The sequence below is a fragment of the Varanus komodoensis genome, unplaced genomic scaffold (genome assembly GCF_004798865.1).
Source record: "Varanus komodoensis strain SLA01 unplaced genomic scaffold, ASM479886v1 scaffold18_3, whole genome shotgun sequence".
Classification (NCBI taxonomy): domain Eukaryota; kingdom Metazoa; phylum Chordata; class Lepidosauria; order Squamata; family Varanidae; genus Varanus; species Varanus komodoensis.
Genome location: NW_025335549.1, coordinates 12,345,989 through 12,359,700, shown reverse-complemented (window position 1 = coordinate 12,359,700; position 13,712 = coordinate 12,345,989).

Sequence of the window (13,712 nt, the reverse complement as noted above, 5' to 3'; positions counted from 1 at the left end):
AATCCCTCCCTCCCCAATCCAACAAAGTTCTCTCTCACCCCTAACATACTACCAAGAACAGCCCATATGTTTCATCATTGGCAGTGATGCAGTTTCCTTGGAATTGTGGTAGGTATGTGGTTTTCTTTGTCATCATCAAAGTGCTAAATCACGCATTGGCTATTGTAGCGATTCAGCAACATTTTGAAGCATTCTTCCCGGAGCTGGTCATTTCCACACTTGTCCTCCCTCTTAGCCCGTCACTGCTGTTCCAGGGGCTATTTTGCTGTAAAAGGAAAGACTGACATTTCCTTGCTATGTTTCTACTTTGCCTTTCCTCCCATGAGCCTAAGACTGTCTACAAGACCCCCTTCTTGCCCTTTTATCCCCACAACTGTCTTATGAGGTGGCTGAGGCTGAGAGGTAGTGACTAGCTTGAGCTTCATGGGCACTTGAACCCAGACTCATGATTAGCAATCCAGCTCCCGGCTGCTACACCAAATGGGCTTCCCATCCATTGAGTTCAAGTGGTCCCTATGACAAAACGTTGCAGTGTATTCTTATATCTTAACAGTGGATGCCCTGCATCCAGATGACATCTAGGCTCAGAGTTTTGAGTGCTTTTCAGATGCAAGATCTGCACTAACTTCCCTAGCTCTTTCTCCAGGATACTTCGTTCTTACAAGCTCTCAACCCTTTTCCTTTTTATTTTTCTGACTGACACTGGCCATTCCAAGAGTACCAGCTCTGGGTCATGCTGGGCTTTTGTCCCCTGAGGGTCTACTTCTGCAAAGTTCCAGGTTCCCCCAGCATGCTGAAGTCTCCCCAGAGTTCTCATTGGTTCCAGTTAAGCCGCAGCCTTGCTTGCATCCATCATGTGAGCTTGCTGTCTGAGACAATGATGAACGAGCTATTTCAGCAGTTTTCAAACTTCCCCAGCCCCACTTCAAAAATGGCCAAGCTCTTCTCTGACCACTTATTAAACTGTTGTTTGTTGTTTGACAAATCAAAGCACACACAACTCAAGTTCAAGGTCAAGTGCAGCTATTCTTGATCACTGTGCAATCTTTTACATAACCTATCTGAATGAGACTCTTGAATTACCAGTGGGCCACACATCGAAGTGTAAGAACTTCTAACCTTAGAGCTTGCTCTTCACACACAGAGGCACACACACCCTGGGGGGCCTGATACTCCTACTCTAGAGTTAAAGTGGGGGTTGGTGGGAAGACACAGTTGATACATACATTTAAATAATGTCTGTAGTGGCTTTGCATCCATGGGCTCTAGTGAAAGAATGACAAAGAAGATATTAAGGTTCATCCAGAAGTGTAGTGAACTTTCCCATTGTCCAAAACCCAGAATAGTTTCTTAAAGCCATGTCAATAGCAATAATTGCCTTCCCAATCTTTCTGTGGATAAGAGCTGCTTTTGCTGTGAGAATGAAACTGTTTGCCCTGCTCCCCACCAATCTTCCAGGAAGGAGGGAGGTTAGTGTTTGTGTACATGTTGACAGATGCTGTGATAGTGGGAAAGATTCTAAAATCCATGGCAAGGGATGTCTTTTGCTCTCAGCCCAAGGAGAGAAATTGATGCATTACATGGCTAGTCAGCTTTGGAAGCCATGGAAAAGGGGAATGTAAGCTCTCTTTTGCTTGCTTGTTAATAATTTGCTTCTGCATTTCATCATTGTATTCAAGAAACTATGCATCATCTTTGTGGCTTCCTTGCTTCCTATGTATCTTCTAATGCAATGGCTGGATCAAGTCCTGGGTTAAAACTGTCCCAAAGGTACCACAATCAACAGAGAGTTGGAATCAAGGCAAGCTGCACTGCCTGTAGGTTAAAGGAGAAAGAAGACAGTAAGGAAGTTTTCAGTTCTAGAAATCCACCAATTATGTGATTCCATTAGAGAGACTGATCATATCATGTACATTTCTTTGAATGCACAACCAAATAGTCCTCACAGCACTTTCTTCGAAGTATGTGTGCCTAAGATTTCAGCCTGTCTTCCAATGGTTTTCCTTATCATGTAGTTCCAGTATGAGTTGATACAGATATTTCTGGATTGCAGCATTAATATAATAATGGGGGCCATCCAAATTTAATTATTATAATGCATTGTATAACAGGATATTACCTTAAGTCAAATGATCAAATTAAACTTCACTTGGAATGCATTCCCATAACACAAGATAGACTTGATAACCAGCAGATCTTTTATTACTTTTGGTGTCTGCATTAATGAGACCGATCACAGCAAATTCATTTTGCTGCTTTTTGTGGATGGAATAATTAATGCAGTAGAAATTTCATTAGTCACTTAGCAGGGGTGAAGGTCCATTTATTATAAAGTGCCCCCATTCTGTGGGAAACATTTTAAAGTAAAGTGGATAATCATTAATTAATTTGTTTAACATTCAGCCTATTACTGTTCATCATGATAAGTCTTGATGGCATTAATATTGATGGTAGACCTCTTCAATAATGATCCCTCCATTTCCTAGGATGTCATTGCAAACCACTGCAGTATTAAAAACACAAAACAGGTGCAATCCCCAGGTGACTAGGAGCCAAAATGTTCATTCAGTCCATAGGTGATGGTCCATGATGTAGAAAGAGAAAAATCCTCTGGACTACAATCATTTTTCCTAACTCAGCTTTTGAGCCAACAAATGTGACCTGAAAGGAAGTGCAGTATGAAATACTTCTGTTTAGCATCCCAACTATTTCGTTCAGTCCTCCACCCTCAATGCTCGTCAGCTTTTGGTGGTCACCAAGCACAGTCTTCACTGGGTTGTTCTGAGGTTTCCCAGCTTCTGCCTTGTGGTTTCGTTCTGAAAAGTTGTCTGTCTGTTTGCTCTGCAAGCATTGCTCTTCCGTCTAGCTGGATGATATCTATATTTTCTGTGTGCAAGTGTGCATTCATTGGCCATTTTGCTTGTTTAAGCATTGTCACTCACAGCCTGGACATCCAAAATAGAGACAGTTGTTATGGCTAGGCGCAGTGCTAAAAAGTAAGTTCTTTCCATCGCAGCAGCTCACATTTTCTATTGAGAACAGCCAGATTGTGTAACTTGCTTAAATTGTGCAAAGAGGAAACTGTTGCACCAATTTGCTTGCATGCCGCAAATTATCTCAGGCTTCTGCCTTGGAGGACTAAGGAGGAGTTCTGTCTGTGAGATCGGATGTTTCACACATGCAAATTATATCGGGTAAATTCCCTTCAGCTCTGTTCAGAACCCACTCAGTAGTTGCAAGCTGTATTAGCAAATATGCCAGAGATGCTTCTGCAAGTCCTCTCCTGGCTCACAGTGTTACCACCAATGTGCTGAGGGTGTTGTACAGATGTGCTGGATCACATCATCCCCTGGAAATCATCCTTACACTAGGCATGGATAAGAACCAGCTGGAAATTAAACTGCCCAGAAAAAGGGTGTATAATGCTGGAGAGCGGCTAAAAGGCTGTTCAGTTGAGTGTCTCAGTCAAACAATTTCATGGCTAAGATTTATTATATTTCTATCCCACCTTTCCATCGTATGTGCGGGTAAACATTAAATAACTGTATATTTCCTATAGTTTCACAGTAACCAGAGTTTCAGAACGTGATCTAGAGAACACAAGAAACAACACAGTGTTAAATATGGGTTTTTAACAGAAATGGGTTGCAATGTCTGAACTCAACCATTCTAAGAACCCATGGTTGGTTTAATTTATGACCCAACAACAAATGGTTATCCAACCCTAGTTGCTTAGAATGGGTGGATTCTGACAATGCAACAACCTGGATGCCCAGAACAACCCCACTTGACCTATATTCAACACTTGAGTGTGGGTTTGTGTGTTGTCTGAACAGAGCCAGTATTTAGCACATGCCTGAACAAGGACCTGTTGGCCTTCAGCTGACTGCAAGCGCACTGAGACTCCCCTAATATCATTCAACCCTAGAGGGCTTGCCTTCTCTGTGACTCTCAGAAACAGCAGACTAAAGTCGACTTCTCTGTCTTTTTCCTCTAGCGAGCCAAGGGCATCCAAAACACTGTATGCATGGCTACCTTTTTCCTATGCCTATTGCCCTTGGACCTCACCCACACCCTTCCTATGATGCAACTGCAGGTACGTTCCAGCTAGAAAATCAACCAGGGATGCATGGATCACAGCAGCAGCCCTGCAAGGGTGTTTGAGGTGGAGCAGAACCATAGCACCAGGGCATGCTTCTCTGGGCCTGAAGGGGTTGGGGGGATGGCACCTACTCCTCTATTCCCAACCATGGACCAGCGGTTGGCCTACAAATTCTCTTGCTGTCTGGATTGCTGCTAAAAATATGACTCCACCGCCTGCAGATGGACCTCATTCCAGCAGAACGTCACCAACCAGGACCTCCTCCACCTATGCATGCCTGCATGTTAACAACTAGGGACTGTGCTTTCATTTCTGCCCCAGCCAATAGCTAAAGCTCTCTGAGCCATCCACGCACAGAGACCCAGCCCTTAAAATACAGCAAGAAAACCCTTTAAAAGTTTTAAACATGATTGAAAAGAGTAAAACATCCAAAACAATGAAGTGCCAAAGCATCCTCTCATTTGCATGGCCAAAAAAAAAAAAAAAAGCAAAACCCCACTGGGTGGGTAGGTGGGGGGCAATCCGCAGTGGGACTTCAATGCAACCAAAAGGGTTCCCCTTTCTTCCCTCCCCTTTGATGCACCATGTACCAATTGTACTTGCCTTTCCCTGCAGTCACTATTTTTAAAACAACAGATAGACTAAATACAATCAATGATTTTCCTTCCTTCCTTCCTTCCTTCCTTCCTTCCTTCCTTCCTTCCTTCCCTTATTTATTTATTACATTTCGAATCCATCCAACAACTAATGTTCTCTGGGCAGATTATGAACAGATATAGCACTAAAACCCCCTAGAACAGCCAAAGGTATAAAACACAACGCCGACTGCAGTCTGGCTCTCAGTAAAGCCAGATAAGTTTGGCCTGCCTGGTATGAGTGTTCAGTTCTGTGGCATGATTTCTTCTGACCACGAGGTGTTGCTAGGCCTGGACTAGGTCTGTCACCGCACCTATTTCCTGGACTCCTAAATCTGCTCTCTGGAGCGCTGTTTAGTGCAAATAGAAGGTTTCCCCACCAGCGTAACTCCCAATTTGCAAGGAAATTGCATCTGGAGAGGGAAGAGCTAGCCTGCTTCCCCACAGGCTACAGTCTCTCTCACCTTCCCACATGGAAGAGGGGAAAAAACCTTGCAGGGGTGGAGCTTTTCCTCAGGTCCAATGGGATGTTTTCTAAGGCTTGTGCAGAGGACAATTTCCAAATGGACATTCAGAGGGAAGGAGGGAATGGGGAAGAGCTAATCCCAGCTGATGCCATTAAAGGGGCTGCTTTTTATTACCATTTGTTAGCCCATGGAGGGGAAACAAGGTCCCCAGAGAGGTTTGCCTGGCACTCTCTTTATATTCTTTTTGGTGCCAGGCAAAGACCTTTTTATTTCTCCAGTAGTTTAATAGTTAATCTGGTTTTAATGGTGTGTATTTTAATATAGAACATGGAATGCCTTTTATGTAATCATAGGGCCTGTTAAGATGGGACGGGGTGCACTTTTTAATGGGTATTTGATTAAGTGTCTGGGTTTTAAAAATGTTTTATATTGTTTTTACGTGCTTTTATTGTCTGTAACTTGTCCAGGGAGCCATGTGACTCATGGGACAGGCCAACAACAACAACAACAACAACTCTCCTCTTGTGCATTACAGCTCCCAAAATTCCCCCTCCATGTGGCGCTTAAGCCTAAAAAAGCTGTCCTTTGATAGGATTAGAAAAATTTGGTACCATTTAAAAAGGAATCCTAGGAGCACCACTGCTTCCCAGGTTATCCAAGGACTGGTTGGCATGCCTGGGAGTTCTCCAAGGAGTGGACATATGCCCATCCTTCATGGCAGCTCCATCAACCTGATCAAAAACTGATTCTGAACTCTTGTGAGAACCCCACAAGTTGTTTTGTTTTTTCCCTGCTTTCCTCATTTCCAATCCTTTTCAAACTTTGCCGGGGAAACTTGCTGTGGCGTGAACCTGTTTTCTCGTGTGCTCCTGGAAGCAGACTCAGTGATGCAGGTCCACCCCATCATTCCTCGCCTTTCTTCTTTTCCGATTGCACAGTATACAGGGGCTTCTGGACGGCATTCGTCATACTGGCTGTCACGGCGAGCCTGGTCGGAGGGTTCCTGCTGGTATGCGGAGTGCCCTTTGTCAACGCACGATTCTATAAAGTGGGAGGCGGATTCCTCGTCACAGCTGGTAAGCTGCCCGCTCATGCTAATTGGAGGTAGAGGCGCCTGGAAGCTGCACCCAAGCCCCTCTTTGTGTAGCGTGTGCTCCCAGGAGCATGCAAATGCATGCAAGTAGAGCGGCTTCTCGTAACAAATGATGCGGTACTTAATAATTCAGAGAGGTCTGTGCTTGGACTAGGGTGTCCACTTGGGGATCTCCAAATGGGGGACATCCACCGCCGAAAAAGGCACCTATTTGCATGAAAATTGCATGTGCTTATTTGCATTGAGTAATCCTGTAGAAATAACCGTTATAGTTTAAATGGAGATACAGCATCTCTCATTGTGATGTGGAAGAACAGAACCGGGGTGTGGGGACCATAGCTCACCCTGCTGTGCAGGTGCTGCTGATGGACCATTGCAAAGTGCAGCTCCTCCAACTGATCTTCAATCTATGAACCTTGATTTTTAAGACTTGGAGAGGACAGATATAGGGTAGTCCTGGGACAGTCCTTCAAACAGAGGATTATCCTCTGTGAAAGGACACACACAGCTACCCTAGCTTGGCCAATAGCAACTTTTCTTTCATTCTGCTGTATTGGATGGATGGCTAGATTTGGACTGGGAAGCCTCAGTTTGAATCCCAGCTGGGCCATCAGAATAAAGGAGGATGCGCTGTCTCTCAGGCTTTCCTAACTCATCGTGCCACAACTGTTCGGCCTCTGTGAACGGCTGCTTTGCAAAAATCTCCTGTGACTTGAAAGGGGAAGGCGGTGGAAAGGACCCAGAAAGTGGGAGGAAGGTCCCTGCAATTCTGCCTATCTTTTCAGGCATTGCAATTAAACTGGAATGAAGGACGGAGCTAGAATGGCTGCAACTGAGCATCACTGGAATGGGGCCAGGTGCTTTCAGAACAGGGCAGGTCTCTCCAGGTTCTTCATCCTGTCTGTGGGCAGAGACTTGGGGGAATCCTGTTACTGCATTTCTCCCCAGGGCATACAAAGGCATGAGACAGCCTGTATATTGGGGCGAAATGGCACATGTCATGTGTGTGTGCAGCTGTTCCAGCCCGGTTTTCTTCCATAGTGTATGCCTGTGAGCAGCCTGGATTGGTTTAATGCTCCACACCCAGATACTCTCCCTCCCCCCCAATCCCCCTCCATGGACTAACTTATAATAACAACAAAGGAGACCCCTTTAATGGCATCAACTAAGTTTTTATTTTTTAAATCTCCAGGTGCAGGTATTTTGTAAAGTTAATGGGTCTTAATTGCCCATTTAGGATGAATTCCCAGCAGAATTCTCTGCATTACAACAGGGAACACTATAGAGTTGGTGAAAAAAATAATGTCATCTAAGGATATAGGGAATCCTGAGTGGCAGATGACAATCTGCTAAGAATAAATGCTGGTTCTCTATCACTGCACTTCCTGGAACTGCCGTAGCATTGATTGAGGGCTGCCGGTTGCAGCCTGGGTGGCTCATTTCCCTTTTAACACATCCCAGCTCTGGAGGAAAATTACCAGATATGGAATGGAGAAAGAGACACCATGCCTTGTTCTTCATGGCTTCCATGATTTCTATTCCCTCTTGTGGTCCTCGTTGGTGGGGATTCTCAGGTGGGGATTTAGGATTCTCAGCATGCCACATGTTCACTTGGTCAAGCCTGAGGAGGCCTTTTAGAGGGTCCCCTGCCATGTCCATCCCAGTGGACTCACCTGGCCATGATAGATAGTAGGAGCACTCCAACCAACACTGAGCAGCAGGTCTACAATGTACTGGAGGAATATTTGGGGATATTATGGGAAATTAAACTGGCAGCCACATACCTAGATGAACCTGATCTGTGTAGCTGATAAAGAGCTAAATCTTTCCATGGTATTACATCCATGGAAGCTTCCCAAAAATACTTTGTGGTTATGGTTGACCTGCCCTTGATAGACCTTGATGTGGTGAGTGTAACAAGTAGCCTGGCTTTCAGGAATTCTTCCCAGCCATTGAAAGGAATTTCAAAGTGCCTTTTAATTGTTATAAAATAAAAAATAGAGAGCAAGAATGTACATTTTATATTCAAAATAGTTCTCCAAAAGTTGAGAATTCTATAATGTGACAGTCATAAGCAGCTCATATTTCATATGTATTTGAACTTAGGAAATGCCAAGAAAGATCTCAACATCTCATTATTTTTTATTAGCATCTTGAAGCTTTTGCTAGGCGAGAAGGTGAGAGAGAAAGGGATTGAGAGTTCACTTTTCCTGTAATTAGCAAATTATAGATGAGTTCTGTAACTCTTGAAGAGAGTCTGGAGTTCACTCACTTGTCTCTACAATTAGCCAATGAGGTTTCACAAGGCTATGAAGTAAGAAAAGAAGCCATGGGGTTTAGTGAACAATTTGCTCCAAATTAAGGTGCAGACTCCCTTTAAGCAAGACTACAGAAGTCAAAGAGCTTTGCAGGCAACCCTTCAACAATTGTCACCAGAAACTAAAGGAGAATGGTGTCATAGCATCATTCAATTCTCATGCAATTAGCTCCTCCCCAGAATATGAGATTGACCTAAATCCACAAGGAGAGTAATGCTTGCAGTTAATTTTGGGCCTTAATGAATAGAGTCAGAAGGGGGCTTAATACAACAAGAAAGGAATGGATCAATCTGGTTAGTGCTACCGAGCAAAGCTACATTAACACAACACATCTCCATTCAACACTGCTTCAAATGAAATGTAGAGCAGCTTGGTCCATTAACAGGCCTGCAGGAACCAGGTTCTGGCATGGGAACCAGAGCGCTACTCCAAAATATGGATGCTCTTTCCATCTTCTTCATCCTTCTAGGCCCTTCCATCTAGGCCCTTCCATCTTCTAGGCCCTTCCACTTGACCCACTGGCTCCACCCTTGAAAGCACACAAGTTGGGATTAACAAAACTTCTGTGTTTGGAGAGACTACCTCCGGTGAACTCTCCCAATTGATGTGTATATATGATTTACATATAATTAATCTGCAAAATCTCGGTGTCAAATTGCAGGTATTTTTAAGTTAACGGGCACAGAGCTCTGCCTCTGAGATCTTATATTGTGTTCCATGCTCAGATTTTTAAAAGAATGGGCTTGTTTAAGAATATAACTGATGTCAGAAATTAGAGGAGGAATGGCATACAGGGATACAATCTCACTTGTCACTTCTAAGCTCTGCAACAGCTTTTTCTTCAAGGCTGCATAAGCATTTTTTCTTGCTCAGTCACAAAATTGTGCCTGACTCTTTGTGACTCCATGGACCACCACATACCACCACATACCACCTCCTGTCCTTCACTGCCTCCCAGAGTTTGCCCAAATTCATCTTCAGTGCATCAATGACACTGTCAAGCATTTTAAAGAATCCATCTAATGCATAAGGAAGGAAAAGCTAATATCATAACAGTAAAAGCCTTGACATTTTTATGGAAGGTGCAGGACAAATACCAAAGTCTGCCTGATGAGTGAGGCAAGATTTGAATGAGCACCTAGTTCAGAGCAAATGAGAACTAAAACTTTGCAAGATATCTTTTTTAACAGCCACCTTGTCAATATTATTGTCTCTCTTTTAATGATGTGGAAGCTTTTGGACAAAACCATAACAGCTAAACAAAACTAATTACAAGTAGTCTTTGCATGCCATCTCTCTCTCATTTTCTCATTCTCTCTCTCTCATTCTCTCTCTCTCTCAAGGAGGATTGTTTGCCCTGCTCGTATTTATGTTTGTGATGTGGAAGGAATTTGCTGCTGATCTTCATAAATACATACTTCTAGAAAGGAGTGGAAGATGCCTGGATAATGTCCCTGTCCATGTTTATTATGGATGGTCGTTCATGTTTGCTGTTGCTGGAATCCCCTTTGTGTTGCTTTCCGGACTTCTCTTTTACCTCAGTGGGTATAGCATTCTGAAAGAGATGGACTAAAAGAAGTCAGACTAAAACGGTTTAGACAAATGCTGTGGTGCCATTTGGAAATGAGGCGTAATATCCTAGAAAGTGGTGGACAGGAATCTGTATTAATTTGGAGGATCACTTTAGTAGGAAAATGGCACTAGATACTCATTGAAACCACTTTCATGTTTTTATTAAGAAAAAAGATCATGTTCTGTGAATGATAGAAAAGCAAAACACTTGTATTTAATGAACAGGGGTGGAATTAGGAAGCCTGGTTAACATAGTGCCTAAAAAAGAAGAAACAGGGACAAAAGAGGGTTTACCTTTGTATCTATTGATGTATATGTAGAATTGCCATTTTAGAAATAATTATTAAAATTTGAATGTAATTGAAAGATATTTCGGCTGGAAGAAACTGCCCTCTCACTCCTCAGACCAGGCACTAATTGTTAAAGGTGGACTTCAAGATTCCTTTTTATGGTTCTTTATCCATATATTGAACTTGGACCTGGACTTTGACTTTGAATAGAGAGCACCTTTAAAAAGAGGACTGCTGAATCACCAACGAAGAGGACCTGTACCATTGAAAATTGGACACATACCTGAGGAACATGTTCATATGCTAATTTATGTAGCTGAGAATTTCAAAGGAATTATAATAATTTCAGTGGAAATAAAATACATTTTGCCATAGTGACCAGGTGGCCCATGTACTTTGCTCAGTTTGCTGCCCATGTGCTGTTGATAGGCAATTTGAAGCCCTTGCCAGGCCTTCCATGTCTCCATAAACTGCATTTGGATTGATAACCCTTCAAATAGAGGATGTCTTCAAAATAAAAGATAGTCTTCCGGTAGCCTGTCAAATAGAGGACTGTTCTCTGTCAAAGGGCCATATTACAACTCTAAGAACTCTCAATGCATAGTAAGAAACAATGCAGATGGGATGATCTAATTCTGCCCCACTTGCCACATCACAGTCTTGCTCAAAAAAATTGCAGCTTGTACCTTGATCCATTCAGAAAAAGGAACTATCCTCCCAGGAATAGCACCCCTATTCATTTCACTGGAGGGATTTTGTCTGCATGGGATGCTAGGTACAAATAAGCATATGGGTTGGCTCATTTCATTCATTGAAATGAATGGGGAATCTCACATATGGAAGCATGGAGCCAACTAGGTGACTTTGGGCCAGTCACAGACTCTCAGCCCAACCTACCTCACAGGGTTGTTGTTGTGGGGATAAGCTGGAGGAGGAGAGATGATGTAAGCTGCCTTGAGCCCTTTGTAGGAAAAAGGCAGGATATAAATCGCAATATAAATAAAAAAGCATCCTTATCAATGAGCACCTGAGAATTCACCTGAGTCATATTCCTTTGGTTCTTTTCTTCCATCACAGTCACAACAGAAGCGCTATGAGCCATCCATATGGCTGTCTATGAGCAGAAGGCCCCAACATTGCATTGCTAGCAGCTCCCAGATTTCTCAGGGATGGGAAATCTAGGTGATCAGGGTCTCTGGCAAAGTTGGCTTCAGGACTCTGCCTCGCTTCCAGATAGGGACACCTTTTGGCCACCTTCTGGCTTCCTGCATGCACAGATCCTCTCCCTCTGAGTCTGATCTGCACTGCTTCCCAAAAAGAGAAGGCGAAGTAGGAATGGCGGCCCCGCTTGCTTCTTGCACACTCGAAGAGGAAGGATGAACAGGTAGCACCAGCAAAGCAAAAGGGCAAAATAGCTTCTTTGAGGGCATTGGCAGATTTGTTCCAATTGATAGGTTTGTTCCAAACTGAATACCTCTCCTCGCTTCCCAACTGAAATGAGCAAGCCGTGCCTTCAGGTTGGATTGTTCTGCTTAAGGGCCAGTTGTTGGACCAACTGATGCTACTTGGCTTCTTCACCTGATGCCGCACCCTGCAGTTAATGATAATGGTCTCTCCTTCTCCACAGGGGCAGGCAGGCCAAATTTCCTAACTGTATTTGATTCTCAGTGACTGCTTGGCTTAACTCTGGCCAGAAAACAAGCAGACCTTTGCCTGGTGTCCAAAGGATCATAAAGTAAAAGTCACATGAACATCTCTGAAGAGCGCCTTCTACTACCTGGATACTACTTCTGAGAAGGCCCAACTCTTGTTCAGCAGGGATGCGAATGAGCTTGATTTCAGGGTCTGGGCAGGAGAAGAAGTTCCTTCTAACAGACCAGTCCCAAGAGGTTTATGGCTTTATAGGTCAAACCTGGCACTTTGGAGGGTTCGGACAATGCAGTTGGGCCTTTGTCAAATGCTGTTGACAAAGCGGGGGCATAATAGTATGCTCTTTAAGACTGTGTTTGCACTGCCTCTAATCCCTGAATGACAAATTTGCTTTATCGTTCTGCCCTTGGAGAAGTTCTATCTATCTGAGGTGAACATGGACACATATGGGTCATGCAAAGTAAAGGATGAGAACCTGGGAGCACAGCAAGATTTACTGTCCCTTGCATTGCATTGATCCAATAAAACAGCCAAATCAAGTGCAAATCATGGACCTCATAAGCGGTTCCCAGGCAGACCTGTGTGAAGGGAACATGAAATCCATTGGGCTTTATCGATACCTACAAAAATGAAGGATCCTTGAAGTTGTGGGAAATGTGGAACTGAATTTTATATGAGAAAATGAAATATTTATTACCTTTCTCCATCTGTTCTTTAAAAATTAGTTTCATGTCATCAAACCATTTATGGAATACATTTAATTTAATCATGTATCGTGCCTTGGGGAGCAGGCATTCCTTTGAGACACCCCAGGTCTGCTCTGGAACTAACTAGCAAGGGCTTAAAACAGCTGAATTTAACACACACACATATGCCCGACACTCACACTATTAGCTGACTATAAAAATGAATGTTTTCTGTGCAGTGGAAGGTTCTCAGTACTTGCACATGGCTTCACAATGCAGGAGGAAAGTTGGTAATTTGTAGGCAAATTATCTTATGGGATGACCTACTGGCTGTTCTTTCTTTCTTTAAATAAGTTTTCATTATAGAATGAACTTAGAATGGCTTACCAAAAATACAGTCATAATATACAGAAACATAATAAGAACAGTCTGTATTACTAAAATAAATTTCATATAATAACGAGCAAGAACAGGTGAAATAATTCAGCATAACAGGTAGGCAAAATTTAAATCCATGCTAAGTACTTGGCAGAATAAGAAAGAATTTTAGCAGTTTTCCTGCAGCAAGCCAAGCTATTCCTTTGCAGAAAGTGGGAGGGCCACAACCTGTATGTAATATTGTCTCACTTCTTAAATAATGTGCTTTTGATGTTGCACATACCTCATCACTGATAAGCTAAAGTTTTGCTAAGAGCAACAATGACATGAGCGAAACTTTTATCCAATGAAATTATTTTCTTACTTGTAATGAATGCATCAACCTTCCCATTGAGAAATCCTATATAAGGACTGAAAACTGCCCTAGAATCATAGAAGCATAGAATAGTAGAATGGGAAGGGGCCATCCCTCTCACTGGGCTATCCAACTACCTTTTGAATGCCTTCAGTGTGGGAAGGCT